Raw genomic sequence first — 10399 nt, forward strand, 5'->3', positions numbered from 1 at the left:
TAAGAGCCTTATATACTTAGGTACGAGTTGTTTGAGTAATGGCTAGAACAACCAAGAATGATGACTATCGTGACACAGAGTATGATGAACACAAAAGAATAGGATAAGATAAATAAGTGGGGAGACTAGTTCATGCGTAGATTGCAAGTTTTCAGCTAAATAAGAAGTCATTGTTTGACATTGTTTGCAGATAGAGAAGTGATAAGATGTTGTAGACACATATCAAACTTGGACTGTAGATAACTCTGACATGACAGTTTGACAAAAAAGATAGGATTTTGGCTTGTTAAATATTATTTAGCAAGATCTTGCATGGAGATTTGCATATAGTTGCGCGAGGAACCACAACGAACCACACGAGGAAGTGTAGGCATAGAGTTTTCTCGCACAAAATTTTGCAATACTAGGTGCAAGAAAAGGGACAAAATGATAGTTTTTAACTAAATTTGAAGAGATTTTCAAAGGTTTCAATAGTTCTAGATAGAAGACTAGTTGTGTTTACAAGTTTTAGGCAGATATTAGTATAGTTTTCAAATTTCGAACACCATTTTGGATTTCAAATAAACGGTTGTTTTGAAACATGAGAAGCAAGCTATAGTCGCAAACAATCCAACCAAGGGCAAAGAAACTCAAAGGGACAAGGGAGTCTTGACCTTTAGTTTGTTTGATATATTTGGAAAAGTTTAAAGACTTGAAAAGATACAATTTATCCCTAAAACCAAAAATGGTAGAGGAAGCAAAACCTTTGTCTTACAACTTATGTGCATGCATTCACCTCACCCAACCGTGTTACACTAGAGTGTGCCCATGTTTTGGTGTATTCCAAGGACTCAATAACATATATGTTGAATGAACACCCTTGTGATAGGGGTCAAGCACGTATACTACCTTCCAACATCTATATACATGCCTATGGTGAGTATCTACAGGAGAGATTCTTCCCCCTCCTTGCACAAAGATTATGCCCCCTTTTGGAAATGAACCGGGTAGCAACTAACTAAGAGGTTTTTACTTTTCTTTCATTCATATTAACCCTCCTTGGCTTCGTGAATGAAGTTGAGGCCAACAAGCCACACCAACATATGTAAGTGCACACACTTGACTAGCAAGACTAGGGCTGACACCGACTAGTGCAGTATACATATGCAATATTAGAAATGAAGAAGAGGGAATTAACATGGCTTTGGAGCCTTTTTCTCAACAAAGCTTTTTTATTTTAGTGAGTTGGAATCTCCGACGAAAGGAGTGTGCTCACTTTGGTCATTCCCAGCTCTGTTGGATCACTCTAGCAAGCCCTCTAAAAGGTTGACTTAGACTGGTGGTTTAGATCTAAGGGTCCAAGTTTCTGATTTCCTTCAAGGGGAAAGAGCATACTCCTCTACCTTGTCACCTTACTCAAACACGCAAGACATATTCATCACTAAGTTAGCTTATCAATCCCAACTTGTCTTATCTCAAGATTTTGATTTCCTAAAAGGAAGTCATCATCCTTTCATAAAAAAGACTCATATAGGAGAACCACTAACTTTCTTCCTCCCTTAGGTACCATCTTTCAAAGGCATCTAGGTTTCTAATTTACTCTTGGGCATCACTTCCAAGTAGTGAAGAGCATACTCCCCTATTCCTTTATCTAGCACCCTACAAAGCTCACAAGCCCTATTAAACTATGTGTAAGAAAGCAATAAAGTAAACACAACATTTTAGTCAGTTTGAATTGATTCTTTGACATGTGTGTCTTCGAAAAATATCCTACAACCAAATGGTCAGTATTGTTTCAAGGATTTGTAATAAGACATCTTCAACAAGCGTCCTACAAACCACTATTAAGCTGTTGAAAATAAAAAACCAAAAGTGAAAATGCTTTAGAAACAACTGTTAGCTAAATCATGATGATAAAAATTGCACTTTGCATTTACTGATGTGAATTTTCACACAAAATCCTACACAAGCCCACGTGAGAAAATGGTGTGTACCGCACAAGAAACCATGCAATAATACACTTTTTCATGCAAGGAAATGCAGTACAAGAAGCAAAATCTCAATTTCTTTGCATGAAAATGAGATTTCTTGAGCTAAAACTAGAGTATTGTATGGATAATAGTGACAAAATACTAAAAAAATGCAGAAAAAGAAACAGATGAAGCAGAAACTTTGATTTCTCAGCCCCACGGTGGGCGCCAGAAATGTATGTGGGAAATGTGGGCCTCAATCTTCACACACACTTCAACATGATCCCTCTCTGAGGGATCATCCTGGAATAAACATTGGATTGTTCATCTAAAATGTCCAACTAGTCGACCTGTTGCCTTCTAACTAGATTGATTGTGCTATTGCTCTTAGACCAAGAGGCTAGCAACTAGACATTTAGTATGAAGGATTTTATACAGCTGAATGATATGCAATGTTAAAGTTAAATAAAATGCAAGTATTAATATAGAAATAAGAGAGAACAATTAATCTATATGTAATGCATATATTAAGCTAAGAATAAAAAGAGCATATTATTCTAAATGGATGCATTTTAAAACTAGAATGATATTGTAATGCAAGAAAAATGATAAGCTATGAATGTATGAGAAAATGAACATTTCAGCATAAGTCCAATGCAAAATCAATTCAACCTCTGTAATGAGGAATTGAAGGCTTCTTAAATAGAATTGCAGAATTGATCAATGGTTGAGAGCAATTTTAATGAACAGTCGATATTGGAAATGAGATTCAGTTAGAGTGCAAAATTATTTATGCAGATGAAGTTAACTGATTCACTTCTAAGTGTCATGAAGAGTTAATCGATTCTCTTCTAAGTGTTGAGGAGTTAATTGAATTAATTCCATTCCTAATTCCAATCCACTTATAATTTCCATTTCTGAACTGAAGATAAGATTTTGGAGAAGATATTTAATTTAATAAAATAGAATATGACCTCATAAATGCATAATCTTAACTAATTGAATAATTAAATTCAATAAATTAGAATGAGGATATATCTTATTAAATCAAATGCATTTAATTCCTTTTTACATTAGTTAAAAAGATAACTTCAATTTAATTAATGTATGAAGACTCATAATTAAATTAAACTTAATTAATAGGTTTAATATAACTAATTTGAGTCAATACTTAGGAATTAAATAAAGAGTGTAATTAATACAAATTAGGGATTCTCTGCATTTGACACTTAGGTCCAATAGCAATTATTAGAATCAAAATTGCCTAGTAAAATAGGACTTAAACTTGATTAAATAGACCAGAATTGGTTTAGCATGGCAATGTGCCAATTTTGGGGTATTACAACATGATATACTCTTTTCAAAGAACCAAAATTTTGTTATTATGAAAAATAATAAACTGAATCTTTATCAATAACAATTGAACAATTTTAAATTCTTCTTTTCAAGCATTTTAAAATTATATTTCATCTCAATTACACTTCTCTAAATTATTTTAGTGATAGACTCTTATGAAATATAATTTGGATCACTTTGGCCACACACTAGTATTTTTTCTTGAGCTAACTTCTCAGAAAAAGATACAAATGATTATGCAATTTATGTCAAGAAAATAGACCTTTGAACTAAATAAAAACATCAAGCCCCGTTAAAAAAATCACATCTATTAAAAACTACGAAACACAATCAATTGAAATAATCACTTTTTAACATTATGGAGGTGCCAAAGGATCAAATATTTCCTCTTCCTTATGCTCAGGTGGGTGCTAAAAGTGTTCATTACACCCGATGTTGACATTTATTGAACCTTAGTCTACAAACAACATAAAAATATCAATATGATAAAAATAAGGCACATGAAAAGAATTTTTTTATCAATGATCTATAATTAAGTTATTCCTAGTAATAGGGAAAGTGGTGTCAATTGATAAATGTAACAACAAACTAAATAACATGTTTATGATAAATTACTTTAAAAAACCTATAACAAAAGGAAATAATGGATTAGTAAAGTTTGGTAAGCAATGGCTATGCTTCAGTTGTTGATAAACCCAATTATAGGATAAGCCTCAAAACCATCCATTCATGGATCCTAATATGGTTGATAATAACCATAAACTTCATATCTTTGACCATAATGTAATATCCCATTTTTAGAGCTATTTGAATGATAATAGAGCCTAAATACAAAGTTAAACAAATAATATAATATAATATAATAATAATAATCATGTTAATCAAATAAATAATAATACCCTACGAAATATTATTATTCAAATTATTATAATAAAGAAAGAAAATATTGTTAATAATATAATATAATATAATTTATTATTACAAATATGATTAAGAAGTAACATATAATATAATATTATGTATCATCTATTTTAAGATGATGAATATAATTAAAATAATATATATATCAAAAAATTATCCAAGTAACTGATCAACTAGCACACCTGATTCAACATTTGATATGCCTTTAAGTAAGTTGATGTGACATATGCTGCCTCTTCGTGGGAAACTTCAACAAATGAGTAAAATTGAGCAATGTGTGACCTAGGTCCAACATTAAATAGAGTTTCTTTTTTGGTAGTAACTTCTTTAGATCATTATCATGTAACCATGCAACTTCTCTATCTATGAGCTTAAAATCCTAAAAAATATTTACATATGAAATGGTTTCAGTTACATAAACAAATAATTGAATTTTACTTACTGAAAGATCAATGTGGGGAATTATACAAGGAAAATTTAACACTAGTTGTATTGTCTACAGACAATCAGTTTATAAAAATAGTTAAGAAAATGATGTTTTTTAATAATTGAGTCATAATTCAAGGAAATCGAACAAATAATTAAACCATGCAATCAGCTTTCATAAAATGGATACCTTATGGATATATGTAAGAGCAACTCCAGTTTGATCATTTGAATCTAAATTTGGTTTCATCACACCACATCGAATACAAACTCCCCACATAATTCTTGGATGGGGAGGGCATGTTGGACTATTGCTAGATGCATCTATATTATCTAGAAAAGAGGGTCAGTGCGTGAAATAATAGTAAATCATTTTCAATCAAAAGTGCGACAAGACCAAACAGACAAACCTTTAAAATAGGCACAAAAAGCATTTCATGAAAGCCTACTTTTAGATACCTTTAATTTCTTCAAAAACAAAAGCTTGCACCTCTCTGCTTCCCACAGGCACCATTCCTCCATGACATAATCTCTGTCTTTTCATTCTGATTATACCCAAAGAAAAAACATTGTAATGTAATATTTGGAAACTTTTAGAGGAGAAAAATACTCAACAGATACAACAGCAATAATTAATACTTACTTAACTCTCCCATTCGAATGCAAAGTTTGTGCAACTAATAATTTTTTTTTCATTCTTTGGCCCCTTGTGTGATTCATTGTAAGGCCCCATTTGATCAATGTTATGAAGTGCGTGGGTTTGACAAAGGGAATGCAAGGGCCAATGTGCTTGTGTGCATGTATATGTTAAGGATTCTTCTCCTTTCACCTTATTGTAAGCCAAATCAATGGCAGAGTAGAATTCTTTTGTTCTTGTTTTTTGAGAACTTGTTTGGAGACCATTTGTGTTAGAATGGTGAAGAAAAATCTACAATTCCGGTTTGAGTTGGAAGGATCTTGCCAAATTTGTTGGCATTTGGATTTCAAACAGTAGTGGGGCAAGAGGATGGACTTATTCGCAAAGTATTATTGCATTGGAGCTCTTAATAGAAGAGTAGAGAAGAAAAGTAGCACTTGGAGGATTTTCTCCTTGAAGGAGCTACATGCAACTACAAACAATGTCAATAATGATAATAAACTTGGAGAAGGAGGTTTTGGAAGTGTCTATTGGGATCAACTTCGGGATGGTTCATAGATTGTGGTCAAAGACTAAAAGTCTGGAGCACCAAAGCTGAAATGGAGTTTGCTGTGGAAGTTGAGATTCTTGGTTGAGTTCGCCATAAAAATTTGTTGAGTTTGTGAGGGTATCGTGACAAGGGGCAGGAACATCTTATGGTCTATGATTACATGCCAAATTTAAGTCTACTTTCACATCTCCATGGCCAACATTTTGTAGATTGTCTCCTTGATTGGCAAAGGTGAATGAGCATAGCAATTGGCTCTATAGAGGGTGTTGCTTATCTTCATCGTTATGCAACACCTCATATAATCCATAGAGATATTAAGGCAAGCAATGTATTTCTAGATTTTGATTTTAAGGCACAAGTTGCTGACTTTGGACCGGATTTACAAAGCTCATACCTAAAGGTACAACACATGTCACCACACGAGTGAAAGATACGCTAGGTTATCTTGTACCTAAATAAGTGATGTGGGGAAAAGCATCTAAAAGTTGTGACGTGTACAACTTTGGTATATTATTGCTTAAAATTTCTACTAGTAAGAAGCCAATAGAAAAGGTAGGCAACCCAAGTATGAAGATTATTATAACTGACTGGGCCCTTCCCTTGGTTTTAGAAGGTAAGTATGATCAGCTAGATAATCCAAAGCTCCAAGGAAAATACAATGAAGAAGAATTAAAGAGGGTGGTTCATGTTGCAATAATGTGTGCTCAAAATGCCCCTAAGAAAAGACCAACAATGCTAGAGGTAGTGAGCTTCCTCATAGGTGAATTGAAAAAAAGTTGTATAAAATGACAAATGAGAAAAAAGACAAAAATGGGAACTTGGAAGGTGGAATATACTTGAAGGAATTACTAGAAGCAGATGAAAGTTTCCTCAGTCAAATGACATTTGTATTTCATTAGTGCTTGTGTATAAGGATTGAGTTGTGATACCTTAAGTTTTTTTTGAATTTTGAGAAACTTAGCTAAAATGAGCTCTTAGAGTGGAGTCCTCATTTTTAGTCTATTTGGATTTGCTTCTTGCACTTTCAATCATTACTCAAAAAGTTCGAGGAAGAATCCAGCTGTTCATTTTCGTAGAAATTCATGCTATAAAGATATGTTGTTTGTAAGTAAAGATATTTTAGTCTTGAGGAAATTGTGCATTAGAATTTTGGAGCCTTTTTACCTGTTCTCTGGAGGTGCTCTGACTATGTAACATTGGAGACTGAAAATCCAGGAGAAATTTGCAACTCTGTAAGTAATCCCAAAGAGGTTTTGAACAAAATGTTTGGAATGATTGGTGGCATCTTGAGATAGAGTTGATTTTTGTTATATTAAAGTAAACAAAATTTCAAAACTTTATTGAGTACCATTAAATATTTGCAGTGGAGGAAATGGTCAGAGATTATCGAGTTAATACCAGTTCTTGCTTGAGAATTTTCTGCTATATCCTCTTATGAGCAATTTTTTTGAGTTTATGCCCATTTAACTAAGTTACTTTATGGCATGTCAGGTTTGTATTCTTTGGTATTGCATGCAATTTGTTTCCATGTAGATCAATGCCTTTTCTGAATTTGTGGTATAAGAAAAATGATATTTGTTGGTTGGTCTTGGATTTTCAATGAGAATTTTGGAATAGAGAGTTTTATTGATATTCTTGTATTGGACTTTCAATTAATCTTCTATTGAAAGATTACTGTATTAGGTGAAAGTGCACGTCATAACTCTTGACTTCTTCTAATGGCCTGAAGAGCTCTTTGGCTAAACATGTATCAAAAAATTCTCGTTTTCCTGCTAAAATATTGAAAACTGTTTCTTTCTTCTTCAACTATTTCAAGGAATGTTTCCTTGAGTTTAGAGTTGTCTGTCTCAGCAAGGAGTACTTGCTCTAGGACATCAAAAAATAGTTTGCTTGTTTCCTCCACATAAACCTGTAAAGTAGAGCTACCATCTGCATTTGGGTATTTACTGGCATGGTGATTTGCAGCAAAAAATGCTAGATCTTCTATTGCTTTTGTATATTGTTGTGCCAAAGATATTGCTGAAATGATCATAACTTATGGTAAAATGGGATTCCAAAATAAGAAAACTAATCATGTGTCCTACAAACAATGCCTGTACATCCTCAACTAGAAGCTAGAGCTTTGTGGATGACAATTTGTCTACATGATTATGAGTACTTTCCATGACCTTTATTAGAAAGAGGTGCTCTGATCTGTAATCTATAAGAAAAAAAACCCAAAACAAAATTTTGAAGATAAGTAGTCTTAGATATAAATATATTACGATAAACTTATAAAAAATGAGGAATTATATAGGTTAATGAAGATGAAATATAGTTAAAGAATTTATGTTGCAGTCCACACACCTGGTGCTTGCAAAGTTGGAGTAGTATGAACTGAAAATGTTCCAAGAAGTAACATACAATAGGTGAGCATCTTCTAACATTTGTGATATTTTGATTTCAATGAAAGAATGGGAAAATAAAAGAGATTTATGAACCCCATCTATGACATGCATCCAGAATATACACCCTCACATCTCTTTCCAAGTATTATTGGGTACTGTACTCTATTGTTATGCTTATATTGGGATGTAAGTATTATTTGTGTGCATTTGAGTGCAGTAAGAAAGTGGGGTAATTTGAAGATGTAGTAGATATTAGTTTGCATATAGGTTGGGTATGTTGAGAATGAAACATAAAAAATCTATGTGGGAGAAGAGATCTATGAATATCTTTAAAACCAATCTATGCATAACATACATCTTGTATACCCATGCAATCTGATGTGATCTGAGTGTGAAATCATGTGCCTTTCTATCAAAATACTTATCTATAATTTTTCAAAATAAATTTTAAATTGTTTGTGCCCCCCTTCCTATGATTGTAGCTGGGAGTTGATCAGGAAATCTTGAATACCATCACCATTTAAAAATATATATACACTCCTCTATATTTGTGTTTCACATATTTCATTTATCATCCATGATGCAGAGTTATTTTTTGTATGTAACAAACTTTCTAAGTCAACTATATAAATACTTAAGCATTCTAGTTTTTCGTGACTACCTTCAAATATGTGCTCAAATTTGGTTTCAGGCATTTTGTGAAAAATGGTATGAGAATTCTCTACACTTCCACATTCGGTATACATCATAACAAGGACATTCTCAATTTCAACACATGATAAAAATCCAATTTTAAGAACATAATTATGTACCTATCCACCCTGCTCAACATCACAAAGCTCCCCGCAAACACTCATGATCATCACAAATGTCCACCGCCTTGGTTCCAAACCCTCCCTCCTCTACAAAAATAACTTCAAGGCTTATTTCCGTTGTCCATTCTTTGCATACCCCACAATCATAGCACTCCAGATGACATAATTATGTTCAGGCATTTTGTCAAACAATTGGTAGCCATTCTCTGTCCTACCATTACTTACATATCTTGTAATCATACATGAGACAACATTTCATTTAGGCATTTTATCAAATACTTCGTGTGCATCGATTAACTTTTCATTTTTGACATACATAATTTAAATTCCTATTGATAGATATTCCTACCATTGAAATCCGTGTTTTATCATGTGGGTATGCACACACTGGCCTGTAGTTAGGTATTTTGTATTTCTAGATATTATCAACATGTCAGATATAAGTTTCAATGTTTTCCTAGGGTTTACATGAATTTACATTTAGAATTAATTGTATCTACTTATGTTAATTTATTGCAATTATTTCCTTCATTTTTCTTGCAAAACTTCCAATGATGGAAGAAAAAAGATTGTGTTTGTCGCACTCAAGAAATAATAGCTTTTTATTACCAGGCACATTAGAGAGCATTTAGCTGGTTCCATCAATTCCTGAGCTGAGTAAATGTAAGATAAGTCCATTTTTGCCTCTAATCCTTCGAAGAAGAGTAGCAATGTCATAAGTAAGGGCTCCTTCATCCATTCTTTGTAAAATTCCAAACCAAACTCTATATTTCTCTTGACTGTATGACCTTTTCCTCACTCCTATATAGGGAACGCTCCATCCTTCCTATGCCATGAGAGAAGAAGTGGAAATGGTTGTAATCTTGTACAGGGAAAGGGGATTCATTAGGATTGCTAATTGACATGGTGTTTTATTTGAGAAGATTCATTGCGCATTTTAACATCACTATTATGTTTTCCAACTTCACTCGAATTTTCCATTAAACCAAATTGATGTTGTACCATTTTCTTTAATTACAGTTTTACATTTTAAATTTATAAACAAGGTTTATTCAATAATTTTGTTTTCATAGAGCTAAAAATAATTAGATACATTTATTTTCATTCTAATTTTTCTTAGCATTTTTTAATTTTATTTTTTATGGAGGGTTCAGACTTGCAAGGCAGCCCAGTAAGGCACAAAGCCTGTGAGCTACCAACTAGCGAAGGCCACCACATAAACATTGCCTGAAATCTCTTCAGCTTAGAGTAAGGATTGAGGGGCATCCGTTATGATGTCGGAGCCTTGCACTCAACAAGACTTGATCCTAGGTGGGCTCTTTGTGAGCCATTCAACTTCACCAATAGACCAAGGGCCC

The 10399-nt window shown here is 33.1% G+C and overlaps 1 long non-coding RNA gene and 1 pseudogene across 1 annotated transcript; one reads left to right on the plus strand and one right to left on the minus strand.

The window, feature by feature from the left end:
- Positions 1-4798: 4798 nt before the first annotated feature.
- On the minus strand, positions 4799-10026 carry LOC149578467 (uncharacterized). The gene is made up of 2 exons (XR_016356374.1): positions 9039-10026; positions 4799-5197 (listed from the first exon to the last, which is right to left on the minus strand). It is a non-coding gene; the product is annotated as an uncharacterized LOC149578467 (long non-coding RNA).
- LOC149578468 (PTI1-like tyrosine-protein kinase At3g15890 pseudogene) lies at positions 5343-6689 on the plus strand (annotated as a pseudogene).
- Positions 10027-10399: the final 373 nt, after the last annotated feature.

Source organism: Cupressus sempervirens, chromosome 1 (genome assembly GCF_028749045.1).
Source record: "Cupressus sempervirens isolate cs-2001-9-10 chromosome 1, ASM2874904v1, whole genome shotgun sequence".
NCBI lineage: Eukaryota > Viridiplantae > Streptophyta > Pinopsida > Cupressales > Cupressaceae > Cupressus > Cupressus sempervirens.